Source organism: Pieris napi, chromosome 24, assembly GCF_905475465.1.
Source record: "Pieris napi chromosome 24, ilPieNapi1.2, whole genome shotgun sequence".
Classification (NCBI taxonomy): Eukaryota; Metazoa; Arthropoda; class Insecta; order Lepidoptera; family Pieridae; genus Pieris; species Pieris napi.
The window spans coordinates 5863215-5872835 of NC_062257.1; the positions used below are offsets into that span (position 1 = coordinate 5863215).

At 33.6% G+C, this 9621-nt stretch overlaps 1 protein-coding gene across 2 annotated transcripts in view; it reads right to left on the bottom strand.

Moving 5' to 3' along the window:
* The window catches only part of LOC125061838 (GAS2-like protein 3), a 104201-nt gene extending 97301 nt beyond the window's left edge, over positions 1-6900 (bottom strand). For both annotated transcript variants that reach the window (XM_047667460.1, XM_047667461.1), the window contains exon 1: positions 6718-6900. The gene's annotated coding sequence lies outside the window, so the exon portion shown is untranslated. The remainder of the gene's footprint in view (positions 1-6717) is intronic.
* Positions 6901-9621: the final 2721 nt, after the last annotated feature.

Below are 9621 nucleotides of genomic sequence, written 5' to 3' on the forward strand. Positions count from 1 at the left end.
ATATATCCAATTAAAAACTATGATATAGCACGATAAATATAAAATTCCCACGCCCAAGGTCATATCATACAAATAGTAATTACGATAACCGCCCGCTTCCGAAACACATTCAAACATGTTAATATTTCCAAATATATTATAAAGTCCGCTATTTGCACTTGACAGTTGACAATGTAAAACTCAAAATGACATACGTCATCGTGTATCTTTCCTGCTGTCAAAAGTCAAAGCAAACGGGCCCGTCAAAAAGCGACACTGAATTGCGCAATTTCCCAAAAATACGACCGAGACATCCCGTTTAGCCAGCAGATCTTTTACTTTTTTCTTTGACGACTCATTGGTCTAGTGGTTACTACCCCTGACTGCGGATCCATGGGTCCCGGATTCGATCCCCGGCTGAGACGAACATCGATGTGATAAGCATTTGGTGTTGTGCTAAGGTCTTGGGTGTTTAAATATGTATTTATATCTCCATCTATAATATGTATGTATATCCGTTGCCTAGTACCCATAACACAAGCATCACCAGCTTAGCATGGGACTCGGTCAATTGGTGTGAATTGTCTTTAAAAAATATAAAATATAGATCAGGTGGAAATAGATAGGCCATACACTCCGAAGAGATTCCAATTATATCTCCCAGCAAGCGCTTGACTGGAACCCGCAAGAAAAGCGGAAGCTTCCCAAGCAAACCAGCCTACTGTAGCAGATGGGGCAAAGAGAGCCGGAAAGACTTGGAGCGAGGTGAAATACGTGGCTCAAGACCGAACGCGAAGGAGACTCTGTGGACGCCCTCTGCCCCAGATGGGGCAAAGGACAGTAGGTTAGGAAATTGGCACATACAGGGGCACACAGATGAAGACAAACTCATTTTACGACAGGTATGACCTGGTCACGTGAGCTACTGTCATTCCCATACAGTTATTGCGTCATGATTGTCGAAAAGTAATTTTATCGCAAGCCCAAGGAGGTCCTGCCGGTTATGCTTATTCATAACTAAGTATTTGCAACCATCACGGCTAAAAATAACCAAGTAAATCGACTACCATTTTAGGTCTCGTATTCAGAATAATAAATCTAGCCGGCCCTCCTCACTAATTCAATAAATCAATTTCAAATATATGCAGCTTATATTAAAACATTCAGCCATAAAAGGCTATGCGCTTGAAAATTATATGTATTAGTTTTCAATAACTCTTGTTTAATTGGAAAATTATTCACTTTATTTGTAATATATATTGTCTTAATATATTTTACAAATCTATACTAATATTATAAAGAGGAAAGATTTGATTTTTTGTTTGTTTGAAATGAATAGGCTCCGAAACTACTGGACCGATTTCAAAAATTCTTTCACCGTTGGCAAGCTACACTATTCCCGAGTGACATAGGCTAACCTTCGTTTTGAAAAAAAATAGGGATGCTTACTAAAACTTGAATAATCTAACCCAAGGTGTAAAAAAATAAACAAAAACTTCCTTCAATCGCGTGCACTGTGAAGACTATTAATGATAGAACAAAATGATGTATTACAACACATCACTATGTATAAAAAATGTCGCGACAGCATGTCTCTATCCTTTATAGTTACGTCACAATATGCGTCATTTTATTAAAAAAAAATTATTAAAATACCACCGCTAGAAAAGGCTCTTTATTCGTACCTAGGTATTTACCCTTATGAAAATTAATACCAACGTTTCACATAAGCTGCCGTTTCTCTTGAATAGTTGACTACTATGTAATATAACAAAAATCTTAGCCACAGCAACGCTTGGCCGAGTCTACTAGTAATATATATTTGTCGACATCACAGGAGACCGAAGATCTGGCAGCTACCTCGGAAAAAGAATAAGTCTAGCTATTCAAAGGGGGAACGCTGCCTGTATCTTCGGAACCTTGCCTAAAGGGACTCCTTTTAATAATAAATTTTAGTTATTATTTTAAGTTTAGTTATTGTATTTCTGTTATTTATTTGTTTGTAGTTTTCACCCTTCGAAGCTATTGAAAAATTAAAAAATAATAATATCATAATGTTTGTATAAAGTACTGTAGGTAAAAGTAAAACGAGCAAACACATATCAACTAGGTCTTTTTTTTTTTAAGACAATTCACACCAATTGACCATGCTAAGCTGGTGATGCTTGTGTTATGGGTACTAGGCAACGGATATACATACATATTATAGATAGATAGACATATAAATACATATTTGAACACCCAAGACCTAAGCACAACACCAAATGCTCATCACATCGATGTTCGTCTCAGCCGGGGATCGAACCCGGGACCCATGGTTTCGCAGTCAGAAGTACTAACCACTAGACCAATGAGTCGTCTTAACTAAGAACATTTAAATGATCTCTTGTCTTATTTGAATAAAACTTAAAAAATATCCTTATTAGCTGTATCTTTCAATACAAGTTCAACCAAGAAAGTTATTTTTGGCATTTTCCTTCACTTAATTGCGTACAAGATAAATTAGTGTCTGCCTTCATTGACTCCATATGCACCAAAAACTACAGACTAGAAAAATATTAATCTATGCTTGCTCGCGGTGCGATATAACTTTCTTCAATACAGTAATTGAATTGCGATCATAGATTACAGAATTTTAATGACATTGGAAAATACCATTACAGTTTACTGATAAAAATGTTTTTTTTATACTTGACCAATGGCTGTTTAGTAATAATTTCAGCTAAGGGCCGTTCAAGTTACGTCAACAGTATTTCTTTCTTTTTTACACGCTTTATATTAGCTTCACCTGTATGTATGTATGTAACCGACTCCTTCGGACTCGATTTTGACTCACTTTTAACGGACAGATTTAATTCAAACTTTGCGCACCTGTCAAAGATCGATGACAATGCAATAATCCGAAAAAAAATGAAAAAAATAAAAAAAATTTAACTAAAAAATCAAAAATAAATAATAGTTCAAAAAAAATAGAACACACTTTTAAAGCACATCAAACTAAAAAGTGAAAAATAATTCCTAATTTAGGCTGAAAATGGTAATGAACAAAAAATACTGGTATTATTGTGAAAAAGCGTGGGGCGCTCTGTGCCATATTATTCGTCTATCAAGCAACCCACGCTTTTTTCTCTTTTTTCATTTTCAGCCTAAATTAGGAATTATTTTTCACTTTTTAGTTTGATGTGCTTTAAAAGCGTGTGTTCTAGTTTTTTTAAACTATTATTTATTACACATATTATCCACACATTGTCTATGCTTGAAAACGAAATGCATTTTCGAGGATTCCTACAAAAATTAATACGTTTATGTACTATTTTGAGAGCTTTTCTTACTTTTGCTGACAAGAGGAGGGAGGGGGGATAAATTGCAGTAAATCTGCTTACGTAATACTTCAACTTTTAATATTTTAATATTTATTTTAGTTATTTTATTATATTTTAAGGTCAGTTATTGTTTAATTTGTTCTTTTTTTGGGTTGTTTTTTATATGTGTAATTAATAATAATGACTAGCCGTAAATGTATAAATTAATATATTGTATATGGGAGCGTTCAAGTATCACGTAACGCAATTTTTGAAGATTACTGACCCCCCCCCCCCCCATGTAACTCGCCGTAACGTTTTTCAGTACCCAAGTATAGTACAACGTTTGGTGACCACCTAGTGACTCTTTAGTTACAATTATGTGGTGTTAGTAGAAAATAATATTAACAATAACGCGTAATTCCATCCCCGCCCCGCATCGTAACGTTTTACAAAAAGACCCCCCCTCCCAAAATTCGTTACGTAATACTTGAACGCACCTTATGTTATTTTTAAATTTATGAACAACAGACATTTCGCGTGTCCTTTATGTTTATTATGTTATAAAAAATTAATAACGTCATTTCCCGTATCGAAAAATATTAAAGTAATTCGACAACAATTTTTTGCTGTACCAGGCGAGCAGCAACTTACGGGAGATTGCATACGAGGCCGTAAACTGGTTTAAATTATGCTTTTGTTTTAAGTAATCAATCGATTAACGTTTAACCTTTGCGTGACCTTTAATTGTGTAATAATATTGTTAAATATGCCTTTTTTGTATAATCAAAAATCGTCACTTTGTACTTGGTTTAATGTTTCACAAATTGTGTATGTAATAAAATCGTAATTGAACCTATTAATTACTTCTTTATATGATTATAACACTTCTTTTTATAGAAAAGGAGGCAAACGGGTAATAGGCTCACCTGATGTTAAGGGAGCGTTTATGTATTACGTAACGAATTTTTTGTCCTTTTGCAAAACGTTACAATGCGGGCGGGGATTGAAATATATGTTATTGTTAATATTATTTTCGACTTTCCAGTAGTTTACAGCACATAATGGTATCTTAAAGCTATAAAGAATCACTGGGTGGTCACGAAACGTTTTACTATTGGGTACAGAAAAACGTTACGGCGCGCTACACGGGGGGGGGGGGTCAATAATCTCGAAAAATTGCGTGACGTAATACTTGAACGCTCCCTAAGTGACACCGCTGCCCATGGACACTCTCAATGACAGAGGGCTCGCAAGCGGCCTTTTAAGAATTGGTACGCTCTTTTAGTGAAGGACGATAAATGGAATTGGTTCGGAAATACTTTAGGGACAGCTGGTTCCACATAATGGAAAGACAATATCGAAATTCCACCCGTATCACCTCGACGTCCGATGATGAAACTTGTACGGTAAAGAAACGACACATGATCACCTCCTGCTAATACAATTATTGATAAAACAAATAGAAAAACAAACGACCATTTAAGTATAAGTACATACATATATGATAGACATTCGAAATTTCTAGAAAAATCTAAAGAACAATCTTGAGACTGCTCTTTCTTTGGTTATAAGGACTGAAGTAAATTGCAAGAGGCTGCGACACTTCTTCAAACAATGGCCCTTTCTTAAAAAACGTCTTTTCAGCTGCCTTAGCTTTATGAGCGCCTAGTACTATATCCGTCTAGTCTGTAGTCTGAATTATTTCGTGCTCTTTTAACCTGTCTTAAATTTAAGAATACTTTAGGACTGATATTGTTTTTATGAATAGATTTAACTGTAAAACTAATTTACCGTTCATTGTTTACCTGTCTACCTGCTCAACAAAACAATTTTATCACTAGAGACTTAGTCATAGGCATTTAGAATACGTAAAATCTTTTTTTCTTCTATACGTATACGATTAAATACGTAATGGGTATGCGCTTTATTGTGATTGAAAAAAACGGTTGTAATATCGTATCATAGCGAGTTAATATTATAAATGTTGTTGGTCAATATCAATAACAATCACACGAAACACGCTATAGTTTGGGGCTTTCGTTTTTTTTTATGGCTCTGGCACGATTTGTGCATTAGCCAGCGTCAAGTATAGGATTTTTTATAATTCGTGCTTGTCTTTAGAAATTCGACCGTGTCCTCCATGTACGGTTTAGGCACTCGCCCGGTACCGCACAACCCTTCCAAAGACCGAGAACAAATTTAAATTAAATTAAAACTTGCCCTCAAACCGGGATTCGAACCCGGTACCCCTCACCTAGCTGCCACTTAATAAGACCGCTAGGCTATGAGGCCCCGTCTTTCGTTTTCATCCCCACAATCAGGTGACAACTCCCGCGCATAGACTAATATTGTCTATGAACGATGCAAGCTCCTGTTTTGTTAGAAGCATTTCATATACATTTATTTTTTGACGTTCATAAGTGTACATTGTGTTACCTATATGATTAAATGATTTTTGACTTATAATTTTATTTACAAATCGCTGCATTATTATTATTTTGAAAGACCCCTTGTTCTGTGCCAATTATACAAAATTTTAGTTTAAGCCTTTCAAAATTCCTCACGATATCTCCCTTCACCGTACTAAACTTGTGCAAACAAAAAACCTTCTTGTGTTAAGTAAGAATTACTCGTAATACAAGAGTATGTTATATATATTTATATTGACCATTGTTTTTATGCATAAGCTATAAACTAAGCTATATAATCATAAGTACACGAAAGCGTGCTCGTAAACTAATAAAAAAATATGATTGTTATTATTCTATTCTAGTAATCACCAACGCATACTTGCTCACCAACCGTAAAAAGGCATGGTCATACATTCTTATTTACTTCGAAATCCTACAGCTAACATAAAATATTAATAACAAAATACAATTACATATAGCGAAAGATGTAATATATAATATAAACATAAATGTTTAAACATTAAGAAGAGGAAATAATATTATTCAACAACTAAAACTTAATTAAATGATTCTATCCGTGACTACGGCTTGCTCAAATAAAAAACCAATTCAATAATTCTGTATTTTATAGTACATATAGGCATTGGGAGTGTCCATGGGCGGCGGTATCACTTAACATCAGGCGAGCCTCCTGCCTGTTTGCCCCTAATACATAAAAAAATATTCCGTGATTTTTTAATTACATCAAAAATATGTCTTAACTATTAATTTATATATCATATTTGAAGATATTGTAAATTTTATTAAAAGTAATTTTTTATTAAATCTAATCAATTAAACAAACTTAAAGTTTTCGTTTACGTCAAATTGTTTAGTTTTCTATACTTTACAATGTGTCCGTCACATAAGTTTATGTTTTTTAATGTCTGTAATTAAAATCTACGATTTATAACTTAACTTGCTATGTGGGTAAATGCTATTTAAACTTCAACTTACAATAAGTAAAACAAAAGAAATCTTACCGAAATTTTTAAATCAGCACATCTTAGGTGCAAACATAACAGCCGTTCCAAACAGTGCACAATACACTCTCACTAATTAATTATCAAACTTAAATTCGCGTGTTATTTTACGATCGTTTTATTGCGCGGTGTAACACAACTTCACTGTTCGACTGCTCACAGCAGAGTGCTGACTGCTGAATAATGAATAAAGAACCCGAAACTCGGAACGATGATCGATGATTGGAGACTGAATGTGACGGAATGAGAGGAAGAATACTTGTTTATGTTTAAAGCGCTGCAGCGCTTTTATAATTTAGCGTTATAATTTATACTTAAAATGTGCAGCACTGAAGTTGCTAATAGAGTTGAAGTTGCAAAGCGAGATGTCTGAAAATTCAAAATGAAACATAGATATTGTTTTTTACGCAATTCATGTGATGTTTTAATCAAAAGAAGTATATATATGTTAAAAAATGTAATAAAATCGTAATACTTAACTTATTACTTGATAAATACATGTTATTACTCACTTTTATATAAACATTATTACTGTCATATATTTATAACCCTCGTGTATAAAATCTAAATCAGTATACACATAAACTTATTGTCCCTTTTTATCACATGGTGTTTACGGTTTGATAAAAAGAGAGCTACATAAAATAATTATATTTAATAAATTACATATATTCCTCAAAATGTAAACATTTTTATATTCTTAAAATGTACAGAATTCATCGTTTTAATTTTCATATGTGTCTATCACTGTACACCTACGAAATTAGTGAATCCACATTAATAAAATTTTAGATTTAGTCTGGCTAGGTGTGGTCATTGAAAAAATAAATCAGTGGCGCTACAACCTGTTTAGGTCTAGGTCTCACATTTCTGGATCTGTTTTATGATCATTTGTCAATCTAATAGGCAAGTAGGTGTTCAGCCTCCTGTGCCTGACACAAGTCGACTTTTGCGTCTAAGGCAAGCCGGTTTCCTTACGATGTTTTCCTTCACCGTTCGAGCGAATGTTAAATGCGCACATAGAAAGTCCATTGGTGCACAGCCGGGGATCGAACCCACGACCTCAAGGATGAGATTCGCAGGCTGAAGCCAAAACTGCTCTCGTGTGAACATTTACAGTTCTCAAAAAAGCATAAACAAAAAGGTTGAATACATCTTACCTTTGGTCATTTTTGGTTATTTGTTATGAATGACAATTGACAACAATATCTCCCCGAAGCGTGTGAACGGATGTCAATTGTGAACCCGAAACGTGTTGTTTTAATCAGTGCCAGACTTACCGCAATTACAGTATATACTGTATTTCTTGACTTAAAAATAATGTATATACTGTGATGTACATGTCGCAACTAGTTTAATAGCCTTTCAATTAACGGCCTAGTTTTTTAACTAAACAGAGCCGTTTAACTAGCCTGAAATATATTCAGTCGTAGCGTTTGTTACAATATTTAAAAAACTTGCTGGCCATTATGTACGATAAATATATATAATGTGTGCATATGTATTTAAATTGATATTGCAGCATTTAATTATGGGTAAAATAATATAATAAATCATGGTAACAATTTAAAACGTAGATATCAAGCGATCTAATTGTTTTGAGCAAAAACCTTGAATTCGCCACAATGTTAATAAATCGACATTATTATTATTATTTAGACTAGGAGCTTAAGCTGATGCGCACTTATTTACAGATTTGGAGTAATTATCCAACCTTCTAAAATAGTTCAAAGTTCACTAATTACACTTTCCGGAACCCTATTACAGTGCGGGAGAAAATTAATTAAGGAATTTGTATTATATTGCCTAGATTTCAGTTTTAAAGGACTACCCATCAAATATTTTAAATCTACTGTTTAAATCTTACTTTATGTTTAAATCTACTGTTTTTATACAAATCTACTGATTTTAATCCTACCGCAGATAATTAAAAACATACAATTTACGCATTAAGTCATATACAGTTCACATATTAATTAAAGTCATAACTTTCCTTACATTTTTAAGATAATTAGGCGAAAGTGAAGTCACATTTCGTAACGTTTTGTGAATTTTGAGTGTATGTGGGAATATGGTTAGAAAATGCGTCAATTACAGCATTTTTACGCATTTTTCTACTGGTATAAAACTAGTATACTTAACATGCTAAATTATTTAAAAAAAAAACTATTTGAAACGATTTCATTAAATGCATCATCTATCTTTATTCAACACAGCATAAATTCAATTTGTCAGTAAGAGACAGAGTACTTTAAAGAATGAATGAAATAAGATTGATTTAGAAGAGGTGTCACTTTTGTCTATTAGTAGATATTAAAATAAAAATCAAGAAAATATTGTTCTTTTTTTAAATATCAAAATCGGTTCTGATAATATTTGTTAAAATAAAAACTTTTCGCACTAACCTCTTTAAAGACAATCGTTTTTCGTTGTCTTTGATATATGAATAGACTAAGTTTAAAATAGATGAAGACAACGCAAAGCGTGTTGCCTAGCAACAGATGAATTGGAGGGAAAATATAATCATTCAATTTTCGATTCGTTATGAATTTGCACAGAACACATCCTTTTATTTTTTGATTCTGATATAAGAACTCATTACAACCTCTTTTGAATGTAGATATGGGCCAGTTAACATCAAAACATTGCAATGCCCTTTTGTTTATACCTCACGAAGAGCCGCGCCCTACACATATAGGGCTATCTTAGGCGTGGACTAGAAATTTCACGGGTCATTGAACTGGACAATGCACAATGCGACATTCTATGACAACATTTTAACACTATATTTTATGAAATACAGTGTATAGAGTTATTCTCGACAAAATCCCACTGGGTCTAGTGACTCTGGAGCCCTGGAAGTCCTGCACTCCGAAATTTTAGATTATATTTTTGAGCTTGATA